General features: G+C 36.5%; 1 non-coding gene across 1 annotated transcript; it reads right to left on the reverse strand.

Moving 5' to 3' along the window:
• Window positions 1-14,700: 14,700 nt before the first annotated feature.
• On the reverse strand, window positions 14,701-14,772 carry Trnah-gug. The gene has a single exon. It is a non-coding gene; the product is annotated as a tRNA-His (tRNA).
• Window positions 14,773-15,939: the final 1,167 nt, after the last annotated feature.

The following is a 15,939-nucleotide window of genomic DNA, read 5'->3' on the forward strand; positions in this document are numbered from 1 at the left end:
CTGCAGTCGGTCTATTCACCAAGGGCTTGCAAATTGCCAATATCGATAAGTGATCATTCATTTGTCTGTTCGAATAACGAACGAATGTAAATGCAAAGTTTGAGTTTCGGTTGAGAAAATATTATTCTAATAATATTATGGTTCTATTTCGGTCGATACTAATAACTCCTCGTGAACTATTTACTTAAATGAAAATGTACTTAATTTTAAATAAATACTTAGGTAGGTTAGATTACCTCACGAAAAGTTAGATGATTGCCAATTTGTTTATGTAAATATAATATTAAGTACTAAGTATGTAGCTATATTGCGTAAAAAATAAGTTCTTACGAGCCATTTTTTACCCCCGACCCAAAAAGAGGGGTGTTATAAGTTTGACGTGTGTATCTGTGTATATGTCTGTGGCATCGTAGCTCCAATCCGTATAATCCAAGAAAATCGGTTCAGCCGTTTGAAAGTTACCAGCTCTTTTCTAATTATTACTGTAACCTTCACTTGCGGGGGGTGTTATAAATTTATAATTTCACTTGTCTTTATAAACTGTTAGGTACACCATTTCTCCCTATAACAGATCTAGTCAGACGAAAAATTGTCAACAACTTAAAAAACCGACTCCTACGGCAAACAACCAAAAGCTAATCCATAAAGGTATCTCGCAGATATCTCCTCCACTCCCTTTCAGCCTTACTTTTCAGGGCAATAAAAATATCTCGCGAAAAGCATTCCAAGATCTTTCACGTCCCGGTGAGAAAAGCTCTATTTATACGAAAAGTTCAAGAGGCGAGGCCTTTACAAAACTGATGAAAAACATCGTTACGGCTTGTTGTGAAACTTTATTCATCGCGTTCTTATTAGCGGCTGGTAGCAAAAATATTTTTGATCATGTTATTCTAGATTCCGCTCCAAATAATTATATCTAAAAATCACTTACTTAAACAAACTTTGTCTTGATTTAGCGCTTAATTGTTGTTGCGCATGGACACTATCTGTATGGCCGTGCTTAAGAGGGGTCTCTCCGTCACTCGCTTCATACAAACGTAGTTCCAATTTCATTTGAATATTAAGCAACCAAAGACCATGAAATTTTGCAGACATATTGTAGAAACTAATATCTATGTCTGTGGTTTTCCAGATTTCTGTTAAAATATTCGGTTTCAAAGTTGCGCGGTCTTAATCTTAACATATTTTTAGAAAAATCTAAAACACCACAGACACAGATAATAAAATAGTACCGTGACTAACTAACTGACGGTGGACTTATAGAGATTTGAAAATTTGAAGACATTTCCTAAGCGTGCATTTATAAAACATATAACAAGTGTAAATTAAACATTTATAACACCCCCCCCCCCCCCCCCCCCCGAAAAATCTAAATTAAAATCGGTTTATTATTTAGGAGCTACGATGCCATAGACAGATACACACGTCAAACTTATAACACCCCTCTTTTTGGGTCGGGGGTTAATAAAAGGAGGTGACTGACTGACATATATCAACGCACAGCTCAAACTACTGCACGGATCGGGCTGAAAGTTATTACGACATAGAAATCCACTAAGAACGGATTTTCAAAAAATCAAGGGTATAAAACAGTGGTTTATTTAATTTATGTGCTCCACACGGATGAAATCCCGGTCATAAGCTATTTTACATTACAATTTACTAACAATATGTAGTTTATTTGAAACAAAAATAGTAATAATTTTAGTAGATCGGAAAAACAAACCAATAGGATTATATTATATTAATTTTAGCCGTTCAAAGGGGGAACGCTGCCAGTATCTTCGGAACCTTGCCTAAAGGGACTTCTTTTATTTTAATAATTTATTTTAGTTAGGTATTATATTATATTTTTTTAAGGTTTTTAGTTTTAGGTTCTTCGTTTTAGTAATTTAGATTTTAAATGTTCACTCTTTTATATATAATATTATTTTTGGTAGTAAATTAAATTATTCACACTACCTAAAAAAAAACAAAAAAAAAAACAATAGGTATAATATACGTAGGTACCTAAATACGCTACGTCCGTTCCCAAATAGCAAACAAAGTCGATTCAATCTCACAGCTCTCCAGTGCATCCCGAAGTTGAATTAACAAACTGGTTCTAACAGATTTTTTTCGATGAATGCATTTCGACAAATGAGTTTTCTGTTACATTCGCTTGTGCTGCTAACACTAACACAGCTTTAGCTTTGTTCAATTACTTTTTCGGAATTGATTTCAAATAAGATATTCAATGCCTAGCTGAAAACCTGACAACTAAGTCGTAAAAAACCGACTTCAAAAACCAAAAACACTAAAAAGTAGAAAATAATTTTTGTTTAGCTACACATGTAATGTACCTACCTAGGTATGAAGTCGAGCGAGCATATTAAAACAAAATTAGAAATCCAAGAGTGAAGCTCGCCCGACTTCATACCTAGGTACATTACATGTGTAGCTAAACAAAAATTATTTTCTACTTTTTAGTGTTTTTGGTTTTTGAAGTCGGTTTTATTTTTCTTATTAAATTTTTTATTTCACAATTTTTAGTGGCCCCACTGTACTATAATATGCTATGCCCAGTTAAAACCCTACTGTTTACTAAGCTATTACAGTGATCGCGAGCAATTTGCTCTTATCCATTGAGGAGTTCTGTTCTCCATCTCCGAAGATATTCATCAGATCTTCACCAAATTTATATGGGACCACCTGCACAGTATACCCTATCAAACAAAAAAAAAATTTCCAAATTGGTCCAGGGGTCTTTGAGTAATCGGGGAACATACATAAAAAAAAAAAAAAGATCCCGACGAATTGAGAACCTCCTCCTTTTTTGGAAGTCGGTTAAAAACTCTATAAAACATATTAAAGAAGGGTTAAGTTTTTTGTTTTAACTTAATTATGTAATATAACAATAACATTTGATTTAAAACCAAACTTGATACATGTACTTATCTCAATTTTTTTTACGTAATTTTGCATCTCATATTGAATTTTTTATAACATAGGTAATATAAATCCTCGGTACGTAAACTTTACGACGCAGCTGTAAAAAGACACCAATTTTTCAAAATCTGTTGAGCAGTTTTAGAGTATTGAAACATGGTCAAACCTGCAGATGAAGAAAGCAAAGTAGGTAGGTACTCCTACTAGAACTTCGGTAGTCGGATAATGATTGAAAAGCTTAAACCAACAAACAAGAGAAAAACAAACAAGACGAAAATCCTTATTATCTGTCCTACAGAACTTGGGTACAAAAATCTACAAGTAGATATTGTCGAAATTACTTCATCCGTATCCCAGTAAACACTTTCACGGTCGAATCCGTCCACTTTTGATATTCATACAAAGGGCTACTTATCCCGGATAAGCTTCAGTATCGGACCGTCTCTAAAAATATAAGCATTCATCGAATCTTTTCTGGATTTATTTTTTATTTGTTTGCGACCTTTGAATTGTAATGGAAACGAAACAATTTTTGCTTAGCCTATTTCCTAAATAGCAGACTCGAAAGGTTTTCTAACATTACGACGGAGTGTTAAATCTCAGACAGATAACTACATATTATATACTAGCTGATACCCGCGACTTCGTTCGCGTGGATGTAGGTTTTTAAAATTCCCGTGGGAACTCTTTGATTTTCCGGGATAAAAAGTAGCCTATGTGCTAATCCAGGGTATAATCTATTCCATCCATTCTAAATTTCAGCCCAATACGTCTAGTAGTTTTTGCGTGAAGGAGTAACAAACATACACACACACACACACACACACACACACACACACACACACACACACACACACACACACACACATACAAACTTTCTCCTTTATAATATTAGTGTGATAATAAGTATATTAAATATACATACTTTTTTTATAATTTAACATTTTACGTAGAACTATGTAATATCGTAATTGGTCTAAATTTCAAATCAACCCTTGGTGTCTGAATACCTAGTTTTTAAAGCGAAAAATATTTTATATAGAATGTTTTTTTTTGTAAATTAAACGATTAAAAAGCTGTACATACTTGTCATTCTAAACTTGAACGTGTTACAATCCTACATATTCATTGCCTAGTCAAGAATTCGTTCTTTTTTAGCGAAATAAAATATTTTTAGCCTAAAAATAAATACTTATTCAGTTTTCTTTATTTTACAACAAAAACCCATTATAATAAACCATTTAATGCCGCCAGTTACCCACAGCAGTTTATTATAAAGCTATTAAGATATAATAATAGCTAGTTAATACAAACTTCCAGTACAAAAGAATTTAATTGGAAGCGATCCTAACGAGGATTATCGGCTTTTCCACAAATTAAACTCCAGTTAGTCTTAATCCCAGATGATTCCATTCCCTACGATCGTGGAATAAAGAAATTGAAGATCAAAAGAAAACAAAAGTCTTCTAGCTATTATAAGATAAATGGAGCATCCTTTTGCGTTCTTCATTTATGAGCTAGGAGGACTAAATATAAAACCAATACAGTACATAAATAAAAGGTAAACTGATTAAAGATCAATAGAAGACTTTTCTTTAAAAATATAACAATTATATAAAATAAATTTCGGCTGCGGTAACTAAACTAAGCAGGTAATATTATACTGCATAAGTGTGTAGGCAAACATCATATGTGCACTCTCTATTCCTTCACTCTCATAGTCCAATGTGATAGCAATCCGATAAGCATGGGGAGAGATCAGGCGCAAGATCAATAGCTTCACGTGCTCTCTGAAGCACGAGGGAGTAAAACCGCAACTTTCCAACTCCGTGCAGCTACTTAACATTCCTTGAAAACCCCAATTTTATTGCCTCAAGCTCACGACCCGTAGGTGAATAGACTTGCCAGTATACCAACTAGGTCCATAGACGTCTACTGCTTGACGTACCTAGTCGTAGGTCTCTTGCAGGGATTTCCACCCGCCACAGTTTTCGCCTCCATGCGACTCGTTTGATGTCGTTTATCCAGGTAGTGCTTACCCTGTGCTTTCCTTTTTAACTTAATCATTAAATATTTTTAATAGTAACAGTTCAAAAATACAATCAGGCTCGACTCTTTCATATTATTGTTCGGTCGAAACCCGCGAAGTAGGCTTTCATCCATGGCCTCATTAGCACTGAAATACGACAGCACGATTTTTTCCAAAACAAGCGAAGTTCAAAGGTACATCGAACAAAGGGATACCTTCATACTTCGATGGACCTATTGTCCCTAAGATCTTAGAACTAGTAGGTAGTTTCAAATAATTGTAAAGCTGATTTTACTGAAAAGTAAAGAGTATATTTCGCCTTCATTTTTAGACAATCCGGTGTTTGATAACTATAGTCAATCAGTATATTTTTATTAACCCCCGACCCAAAAAGAGGGGTGTTATAAGTTCGACGTGTGTATCTGTGTATCTGTCTGTGGCATCGTAGCTTCAAACTAATGAACGGATTTTAATTTAGTTTTTTTTTGTTTCAAAGGTGGCTTGATCGAGAGTGTTCTTACTCGTTTTCGAGCCGTTTCAAAGTTATCAGCTCTTTTCTAGTAAATGTAATCTTCACTTGTCGGGCATGTTATAAATTTTTAATTTAGGCACACTTGTAAAAAGTCAAAACACGCGCTTAGGATGCGAGCTTCTTGTGAGAATACCTGCATGCCTGAGAGTTCTCCGTAATATTTACAAAATATGTTAGATAAGTCTGCCAATCAGCACTCGGACACCTTGGTGGTGGACTATCGCCTAAAGCCTATTCTGAGAGGAGATCCGTGTAATCCACCTAAGTGGAGAGGAGAGGAGGTACTATGTTCAGTCAACCAGTCAGGTTCATAATAGATGACGTGAAAAAATTATCACGTCATCTTTTAAAAATCTGATTGGTTGACTGTACACAATATGATCTCCTCTCCGCTCCGCTTATGTGGAAACCGGGCCATAGTAGGCAGGCGTAGGGTTGAGATGATAGTAATAGAAATTATACTTATCTAAACAATCTGAAGCAGCTATAAAACTGTGGATAAGGTCCGTAAGTTTTATTTGCAGCTGTTAATGAGGGTGAGTTTCCCAACAAATCGTAACAACGGCGTCTACTAACCAGTTTATAAAGATCTCTGACCTCTTGATACTTTCTTATAAATAACACTTTTTCATCGAGATGTAAAAGATCTTTGATTCTTGTTGCATGTTTTCGCGAGATATTTTTTATTGCCCGAACTCCGGGGTGAAGAAGATAAGTTTAATGTTTATAGATTTATCTTTCAATTGTATAATGTTATTTTAGAACAGGATTTATTTTTGTACTTGGCTAGGCGTTGATTCTTTTTTTTAAGGTTGTTTTTTGCGAACTTATCGCTTGAAAACTTTCGATACGATTTCTTGCTTGATTAATTATGGCGTTTTCTCACGAATTCATTTTACGTGTTAACTGGATACACGTAAAATGAAGTCGAATATAAGAATGTACTGTATATCCGAGAGTACACGCCAGTGTTTAAATGTTACACCTAGAAAAATAATCACTGATTTCTTGAACGAACTTTAGAAAAAGTCAATTACCTACTTAGGTATTTATTATAATCGTTTCCAAAACATAGAAAAAGAACGTAGAAAAAGAAATATTTCTATTACTGTAAATTAGTTTTTTATATAGATGTAAATGGAAAATAGATTTTCACAAGAATCCTAGCTTTTACATAAGACCTAGGTATTGAGATATTCAAATTCTAAAAGGTTCTTGGAAAGTTTTGCGTTTCATTTCCAATGGCTTCCAGCACTTCTTGATAAATACTCGAAAGGGTTTCGCAAATTCAAATTAAATTATTAAGAGATACTTTAATAATTTATACATAAATCTTTTACAAGTGGAAATGGGTATTTATAGACCATGCTAGGAGAGTTTTGTTTATTTTCTAAATGATGGTTATTTATTTATTTTAAGCAGGGTTGGCAAAGTGCCCACAAAACACTGTTTTAAATACAAATTAAATACACAAAACATCAGTAAATAGTTTTAAACCTAAAACATGTTTTTTAAACAGAATAAGATTTATGTTTATTTTATACAAATTCATTATTTATACAAATTACTAGATTTAAAAATAAACCAAATGAATTATTAGGTATTTAAATAAATAGGTTACCGTTTTGCTATTTCAGCGTCAAGTTTCAAAGATGCTAAATAGTAATAAATAAAACATTAAAAAATAAACGTGTAAAAGAAATTTACATATTTAAACACTATAAATTACATACGAAATAGGCATAGGTAAAGCTACTTACTAACAAAATTTAATTTTCAATATTCCATGTAGTTATAGATAGATAGGTACATTGTACAGCGACATCCATACTTCCATACTAATATTATAAATGCGAAAGTGTGTCTGTCTGTCTGTCTATCTGTCTGTCTGTCTGTCTGCCACCTTTTCACGGCCCAACAGTTTAACCGATTCTGACGAAATTTGGTACAGGGTTAGCTTATTTCCCGGAAACCTATGTCAGGTTTCTTTTAATCCCGGAAAATCTAAGAGTTCCCATGGGATCTCCAAAAACCCATCCGATTAACCAATTTGTATGAAATTTGGTACCGGGGCCGGGGTAGCTTGCATCCCTGTAATTGACATACGCAACTTTTTATCTCAGAAAATCCAACAGTTCCCACGGGACCTTTAAAAACCTAAATCCACGCGGACGAAGTCGCGGGCATCCTCTAGTGTAAAATGAATCTATACTAATAAATAAAATTGGAGTGTCTGTCTGTAATATCGAAATAACTACCGCATATTAAGGTCACATGGTTATTTGAACGATACTATAACTGAATCACACGTTTTTTAAATTTTTGTCTGTCTGTCTGTCTGTCTGTCTGTCTGTCTGTCTGTCTGTCTGTCTGTCTGTTTGAAAAGGCTAATCTTCGGAACGGCTGAACCGATTTTGACGGGATTTTCACAGACAAATAGAGAATTGACCAGGGAGTAACATAGGCTACTTTTTTAACCGACTTTCAAAAAGGGAGTTGTGTTTTTCTACCTATGTACACCGAAATCTCCGTGATTTCTGAACCGATTTGCGTCATTTCTTTTTTAATCGATAGAGGAACTTTGCGACATTGTTTCATAAAAAATTTTGATTCGAACTCCTCAATCCTGATGCTGCAGGGGATCTGACCAATCCACGCGGGCGAAGCTGCGGGCATCAGCTAGTTAAATAATATTATTATAGTTCTTAACACAATTTGTATTGGCGTAATGATAATGATGATTGAATTAACGGATTTCAGTAATCACTGAACGCAGCTAACCATCCGAGAAGATTTTATTATAATAGTTAATTAATTTACACTGAACTGATACGATTATTTTGCTGAGTGAAACAAAATTATTTTAAACTGATATCGATAATTAAATGATAGCCATTGTTTTATTACATACGCCCTCATATTCGGGGCGTTCATAACTTTTCGGAGTTAGGTATATTATGTGCATTTTGAGCAATTAAATATTATTTCCTTTTACGGTGAAAGAAAACATCGCGGAGTAACCTGAATGCTTGAGAGTTCTTCATAATATTCTCAAAGGTGTGTGAAGTCTGCCAATCCACACTTGGCCAGTGTGGTGGACCAAACCTTTCTCATTCTGAGAGGAGACTAGTGCTCAGTAGTGAGCCGGCGATGGGATGATGATGATGATAATGAGTTGCTATAAATCGGTGGATGGCGACGCTGTTCTAGATTTTTTTTTTAAATAAAAAAAAAACTAGGGCATAATAGCCTATTGGATATTTAGTTTTATTCTTTTATTCTTTATTTATTTGCATTCATGTTTTACATCATATTAGAAAAAAATAATTATCATATTACAACATGAAGCCCCGTCAGGGCGCTGCAAAGTGATTACATATAAATAAAATGTCACGTATATAAAAATTAAAAAATAAAAATTAAAAAAATTTAGCCATGCTAATCATGAATCTCCTTTCCCCTCCAATTAAGCATAAAGCTTGTGCCAGGAGTGGGTATGACAATGGTGGGGTTTGAACCGGCGACCTATCGGAATTCAGTCCGCTCCTCAACCGTTGAGCTATAAAACCCTAATATCCTATGTTGTATTGAGTGACAAGAGCATGTCTAGAATCCAGATATAAATCTATTCGCTGCAGCTACCTGCGGACGCATTCGAAATGCAAGATCTGATCCGTATTCCGATGGGGGTGAACCGGGAAGCCTTGTCATGCAAATAGGAAGCAGGCGAGATTGAAAACGATATGGCTTAGTACGCCTACCGCACACGAATGATAAGCCTGACAATGTGCAATGACTGCAATCCTCATTCTAGAAGTGGATAGAACAACAACTGTAAATTAAAAATTTATAACACCGCCGACAAGTGAAGGTTACAGTAACTAGAAAAGAGCTGATAACTTTCAAACGGCTGACCGATTTTCTTGGATTACAGCTAAGAACACTCTCGATCAAGCCACCTTTCAAACAAAAAAAAACTAAATTAAAATCGGTTCATTAGTAAAGGAGCTACGATGCCACAGACAGATACATACGTCAAACTTATAACACCCCTCTTTTTAGGTCGGGGGTTAACAACACCAAAACCCGACTACTACTCGCAAACGACCGATAGATAGCGGTAGATATAGTGTTATTTTTTTGTCGCTCGTTGTATATTAATATTGTACTATATTATATTTATGAACTCAGAATTTTTTCGTCTTTCATTTGATATCCCACTCGATACAATAGCAATAAAATTTTTTTTGGAGACCCCCTCACTTTTTTGGATGTAACATCCATCAGGTCGAATTTTTCCTATTAAACGTAGCCATTGTCACCCGGACCATAATAACGAATCGATTGACACCTCATTCATCAAAATCGGCCCAGTAGTTTAGGCGCTACGGTGGAACACAGAGAAGCTGGATACAAACATACATAGACTGCTAAAATCATAATTCTTCCTTTTGGCTTTGCCGTAGTCAGTTAAAAATCCATCCAATGGAGTTTGGAAAGTTATATGCCAGTCCTATTTTTTTGATATTAGAGACATAAAAATCGCTGGTTTTTAATAATACCTACTACCCCTAAGAATGGTAAAAACTAGGGGATGAAAGTTTTTATGGGAAAATTTTGATTACCTATACCTACTAAAAGCGAAAGGAAGCTACGTTGTGTTTATTCCGTGCTAATTTTCCTATTCGGTCGTCGTAGGTTCAATCCTTCCGAATAAGGCTTCTAGTAAGAAGTTACTAGATGCCGAGTCCGGAATCCCAAGTCGGTCACCCAGTTACCGATTTGGGTCATCGTTGCTTAACTAACGCAAGCAAAATTGCACTGTTGCAATCGGGCTACACGTTGCTCAATAGCTGTTATAAACGATGAGACAAGCCCAATTTCACTCATCAGCCATCTATTTAGTTCTGAATGTAATAATTCGGGTGTAAAAATATTCATAATTCGACAACATACCTAACCTGGCGGCAAATTGTGGCAATGAGGCGTAAAGCCGCTTCCTCGCGGGGTGAGTTAATATTACATTCATGAGTACATTGTAAAGCCTGACTAGAAATATGAAAACCGGCCAAGCGCGTGTCACACTCGTGCATCGACGGTTCCGTATTCGGCTATTTTTTTCGACATTTTGCACTATAAATCAAAAAGTGTCATGCATAATAATAGATAAAAATCTGTTTTAGAATATACAAGTAAAATCCTTTCAATTGATACCCCACTTGGTACAGTTATCTTACTTTGAAAATTATGATTATTATTTGTTCATGAAAACACTTATATATTAATATTTTTTTTATGACGTAACAACAAATTCAGGGTTTTCGGATTTTTCCCTTTACTTGTACTATATCTACCTACCTAACAAATTTTTTGAGTCTATGTCAACGGGAAGTATAACGCAATAGGTTTCTTGACAGCCAGATAACAAAGTGATCCTTCAATAAGGGTTCCTTTTTCCTTTTATGGTACGGAACCCTAAAAGTAATGGAAATGCAAGTTAGTTGTATAGCGATTTTTTTAATTTATGTCGTTGAAATTGAAGTGGCAATAGCCCATTGGTTAAGATGTCAGCCTCCTCGTCGGGTAGTCCGGGGTTCAATCCCGGGCACGCACCTCTAACTTTCCGGAGTAGGTAATGTGCATTAATTTAAGTTTACCACTTGCTTCAACGGTGAAGGAAAACATCGTGAGGAAACCTGCATACCTGAGAGTTCTCCATAACGTTGTGAAAGGTATGTGAAGCCTGCCAATCCGCATTTGATCAGCGTGGCGGACTATTAGTCTAAACCCTTGTCATTCTGAAAGGAGACCCGTGCTCAGAAACTGGGCGACGATAGTATGCTTGAGAGTTATACGTAATGTTCTCAAAGACGTGTGACGTCTGCCAATCCGCATTCGGCCAGCGTGGCGGACTTAATATTATGTCTCATTGTTGAATAACTGGTTGATTGGTATACGAGGGGAGACTCCCGGCCGCAGCCCCCACTTTCCAAAAATTATGAGCAATTACTCCAAAGGATTACCAAAATGCTAATCCTAACAGATTGCTCGCCAAGTTCCACCCAGCCACAGTGCAATGCTGGGTCTTACTCGCTTAGTTTTCTCCGAACGTCGTTGCGACTTGCGATAGTAATATGTTTGACTGGTAAGACTACAAATGTATAATAGTACCCGTTGTTCATACCAGCGCGGCGTACAGACCAGTGGCGCCATCTAGTTTGACCGTGGAAAGTTATATATTTTAGATCTAGAAGGATTAGTAGTTTGGACTTAGAAGACTGTAGAATTTAGGCTGCTAGTAAATAAAATCTCCTCAATGTTAGAGAATAATTATGTTGAAAACGTCAATGTTGAAAATCGAGTAAGTTTTATCAGAATGAGAAATTGGGAAGGCTGCCCCTGTTTCCACATCAAGAAGGAATAATTTGGCTCGTTTTGGCGGGGACACTGCCGTGCCCCCTGATAATAAATTGGTCAAGTGCGAGTTGGGCCTCGCTCTTTTAGGGTTCCGTAAATATTTTGGGTGTATCAAATATTTCTTTTCCGAGCTAGAGTATCGCAGTAAGCCGTGAAAGATTAACCCAAAAATATTCGTTTCTTTTGGTCACAGCTTACAAACTATTTTATAAATCGTTGTTTTCAGTATTTGTTGTTTTAATACAGTATATGGTACATATACTGACACTGGGTTATATACCGAAATTTCATATTCCTAACTAGCTTACTTTTCGAGATAGCCCTCGTCACAAAAATGGTCTAAAACGGACAACTTTAACGACCCCCCATCCCTTTATGTTTTAAGATTGAAAATGAATAAAAAATATATCCGTAGTCTACTCAATGAGTTCTAAACAATAATACCCTACATACTAGGGTAAGACAAAATTTTTTTGTATGGGAGCCCCCCTGAAAAATAATATAATTTTAGTTCAACATTTGGTTTCGGGTCAACGTTCTACAGCAAATACCAAAATTTCAGATTTGTTACTCATTTCGCCTATGAGCTAGAGACCTGTGAAACGCGGTCAGATAGAAAGACGGACAGACAAACAGCAGTGTGACATTAATAGGGCTCCGTTTTTACCTTTTGGGTACGGAACCCTGTTTATCTTAATAATGAGAAAATTTTCAGAATTTTCTTGAAACAAACGCCCTTACTTGACGAACAATGTCCTCATGAATGTACACGAGTGTGAACTGCCTCGGTGCCACACTCGGTGCACTTCACGGCTCATTGCTGCCGCAATTTGTCTCTTTATTATCCAATTGCGTATATTTTTACACTCAATTTGTTTTATTTGATCGCAACGAGTGAATCCCGTGGAAAACTACTTACGTGAGCGCACTTTTAAATTCTGAAATCAGAATTCCTTCGGTTACAATCCTTGAGAAGCAGAAGAAAGCAAGAATCAATTGAGCGTTTGGTGGCACAGGCCACAAGACCAGATGGAAGGAAACAGTAGCTAAGTAACGGAAGTTCATCGATTCGATGGACAGATTAGGTTACAACGTTGTCACAGACAAGTAAGAAATTTTTCATAATTTTCTTGAAACAATAACTAACCCGTAGGTATAACTGATAATGCCGCGATAACTTAATTAAAATCGGTTTATTAGTTTAGGAGCTACGATGCCACAGACAGATACACAGATACACACTTATAACACCCCTCTTTTTGGGTTGGGGCTTAAACACAGATACACAGATACACACGACAAACTTATAACACCCCTCCTTTTTGGGTCGGGGGTTAAAAATAAATGTTTTTTCTTTCTTTCTTTGAAACAAACGCCACCGCTCGACGAACAATGTGCCCATGAATGTACATGAGTGTGAACTGCCTCGGTCTCTTCACGGCTCATTGCTGCCTCAATTTGTCTCTTTATTATCCAATTGCGTATATTTTTACACTCAATTTGTCTTCAATTTGCGAGCAGTCGCGGAACGTAACGAGCGAATCCCGTGAAAATACTACGTGAGTGCAATTTTGAATTGTGAAGCCAGTTCTTCGGCTACATCTGAAAGCAAGAATCAATTGAGTGTTTGGTGGGGCAGGTCACAGGGCCGGATGGAAGGGAGCATAGCAAGAGGAAGTTCATAAATTATTTATTGTAAACCAAATACGCATTAACAATATACCGATATTGTACCGATAGGGTATATTGGTAATGCGAATTAGGTACCCACGAAAGGATTATCTAGTGTGGGTACCATTAGACACAGAATAGTTGCATGAGTTGTATTTGATTAGTAAATATTTTTTAATTTTTTTTTCATATTTTTTTTAATCCCATGGATAGGTTTAGTGGAGGCGAATTTTAATACAAATACTTAATCGATATCCCAGAGAATAAGCGACCTGCTAACTCAGTGTCTAACCCTGAATGATAGCCACCGAGGTTGGTTGGTTCTGCATTGCTGCTTCACTGGGTGATATTAAAATATGTGTTCATGAGAAACCTTCAATGGATTTAAGGATGAGCTCGGTGGCTGTCATTCAGTGTTAGACACTGAGTTAGCGAATTACCCCGCTGAAGTGGTAGTGGAGAGACAATAACTGTCGTGGAAACGATAGCCGTCGAAACGCGTTTCGAAGTGGAGACCGCGTACCGGTGAATAAGGCCTGATGGACCGACAAACTAGGAAACGGGTGTCTGTAGCTGGTGGGTGCATTTGGGCGGATAGATGGATGGATAGTGATCTAAAAATTATTATCAAAATCGGTTCAATGGTCTTTGAGACAACCGAGAACATACATACCCGTACCTACCTATTTCTTTTTTTGAAAAGTTAAAAAAAAACGCTTTCTTTTCGTCATAAATGGATCATGCGGGAGGAAGTTGGCTAAGATGACACTGGCATCGTCTAACCTTTCCGCGTGTCATATAATTATGACGTCATGGTAAGTTCCAATATGACAACTTTGTCATCAAGCTTAGAATTCAATGAACAATTTATAGTCTCGATAGCTCAACGGTTGAGGAGCGAACTGAATTCCGAAAGGTCGGCGGTTCAAACCCCACCCGTTTCACTATTGTCGTACCCGATCCTGGCACAAGCTTTACGCTTAATTGGAGGGAAAAGGGGAGCATTAGTCATGTAATAGCTAATATTCTTTAAATAAATACAATTTCATCAGATATGTGACAGCGGCCTTCGCGAGAAAAATTAAAATTTAAAAAAATATGCTCCGCCGCGACAGCTATTCGCTGCCGTGACCAGGATTCGAACCTGGGTTACTACGGCCACAACGTAGGGTCCTAACCACTAGACGATCACGGCTATCAGAGCTGGTGGTTGTACCGATGAAATAACTTTACGGATTCTTTGAAGTTACTTTCACTTGCGGCAAGTACTTAGCCACTTACACAACCTTTTGATAGTAAATATTGCTCCAGTTTTTTTTTATCAGCATTCGATACACAAATCGTTATTCGGTAGCTCTAATAAAGCTGTTAGATATCATGGGTTAGATTGCTCGCTGGAATAATTTCAAATATATCTAAATTATAATCACCTTAGTTACCGGGAAAACAGTACGGTAAATGTAAATCTGATGGGTAAACAGAAATAACCATCTCAAGAATGCTTTAACGGTGAAAACATGGTGAGGAAACCTGCATGCCTGTGATGCCTGCATGTTTTTCATAATCTCATAGGTATATGAAGTCTGTCAATCCGCACTTGGCCAGCTTGGTGGACTGCGGCCGATTTTTATTCTGAGAAGATATCCGTGCTCAGTAGGGGCAGTGATGTGTTGATGATGATGAATTATTAATGTTATAACCTTGCTTAAAGTAATTGCCAGAATGCAAACTCATATTTGCTAAGGCACAGTTTGTAGTGGCAGAGATGCCACCACATTCATAATATTATGTGTAAGAGCCGGATTTTCAAACATCAAATAACTTTTATCTGAGGAATAAATTTGACATATTGACAGATTTCCTACACAAAAAACTGTCACACCCTTAAATTTATCTTCAGATAAAAGTTATTTGACGATTGAAAAATCAGCCCTAATGTCAAGTGGTATAAACGCAGCCTTAGATAGCCTACATTTTATTGATAAGAATTGATTGAATATTATGGACATCAAGATTTTGAATTTGTAATCTGAAATCTGTATAATATAACCGGATGCAATTCAAATGCAGCTCAAATTCGAATTCAAATGCGAGCGAACCCAGGCGCCTTGTCATGCAAATTGGTACGGGCGAGATTGGAAAAGTGTTAGGGGATGAAAACGATTTTAATATCTTCTGAACTTGATAATGCATAGCAAATATTCCTATCCTTTCTTCATACATAATCTTGGCGACCAATAGTGGAGTGGTGATAGTCTTGTAGATAAGACTTCGGCCTCCTATACGGGGGTCTGGGTTTCGATCCCGGGCACACCTCTAATTTTCCTCGATTTAAGGAAAAAAATATGACTTTCTGTGAAGG

Source organism: Maniola jurtina, chromosome 1 (genome assembly GCF_905333055.1).
Source record: "Maniola jurtina chromosome 1, ilManJurt1.1, whole genome shotgun sequence".
In the NCBI taxonomy this organism is placed as follows: domain Eukaryota; kingdom Metazoa; phylum Arthropoda; class Insecta; order Lepidoptera; family Nymphalidae; genus Maniola; species Maniola jurtina.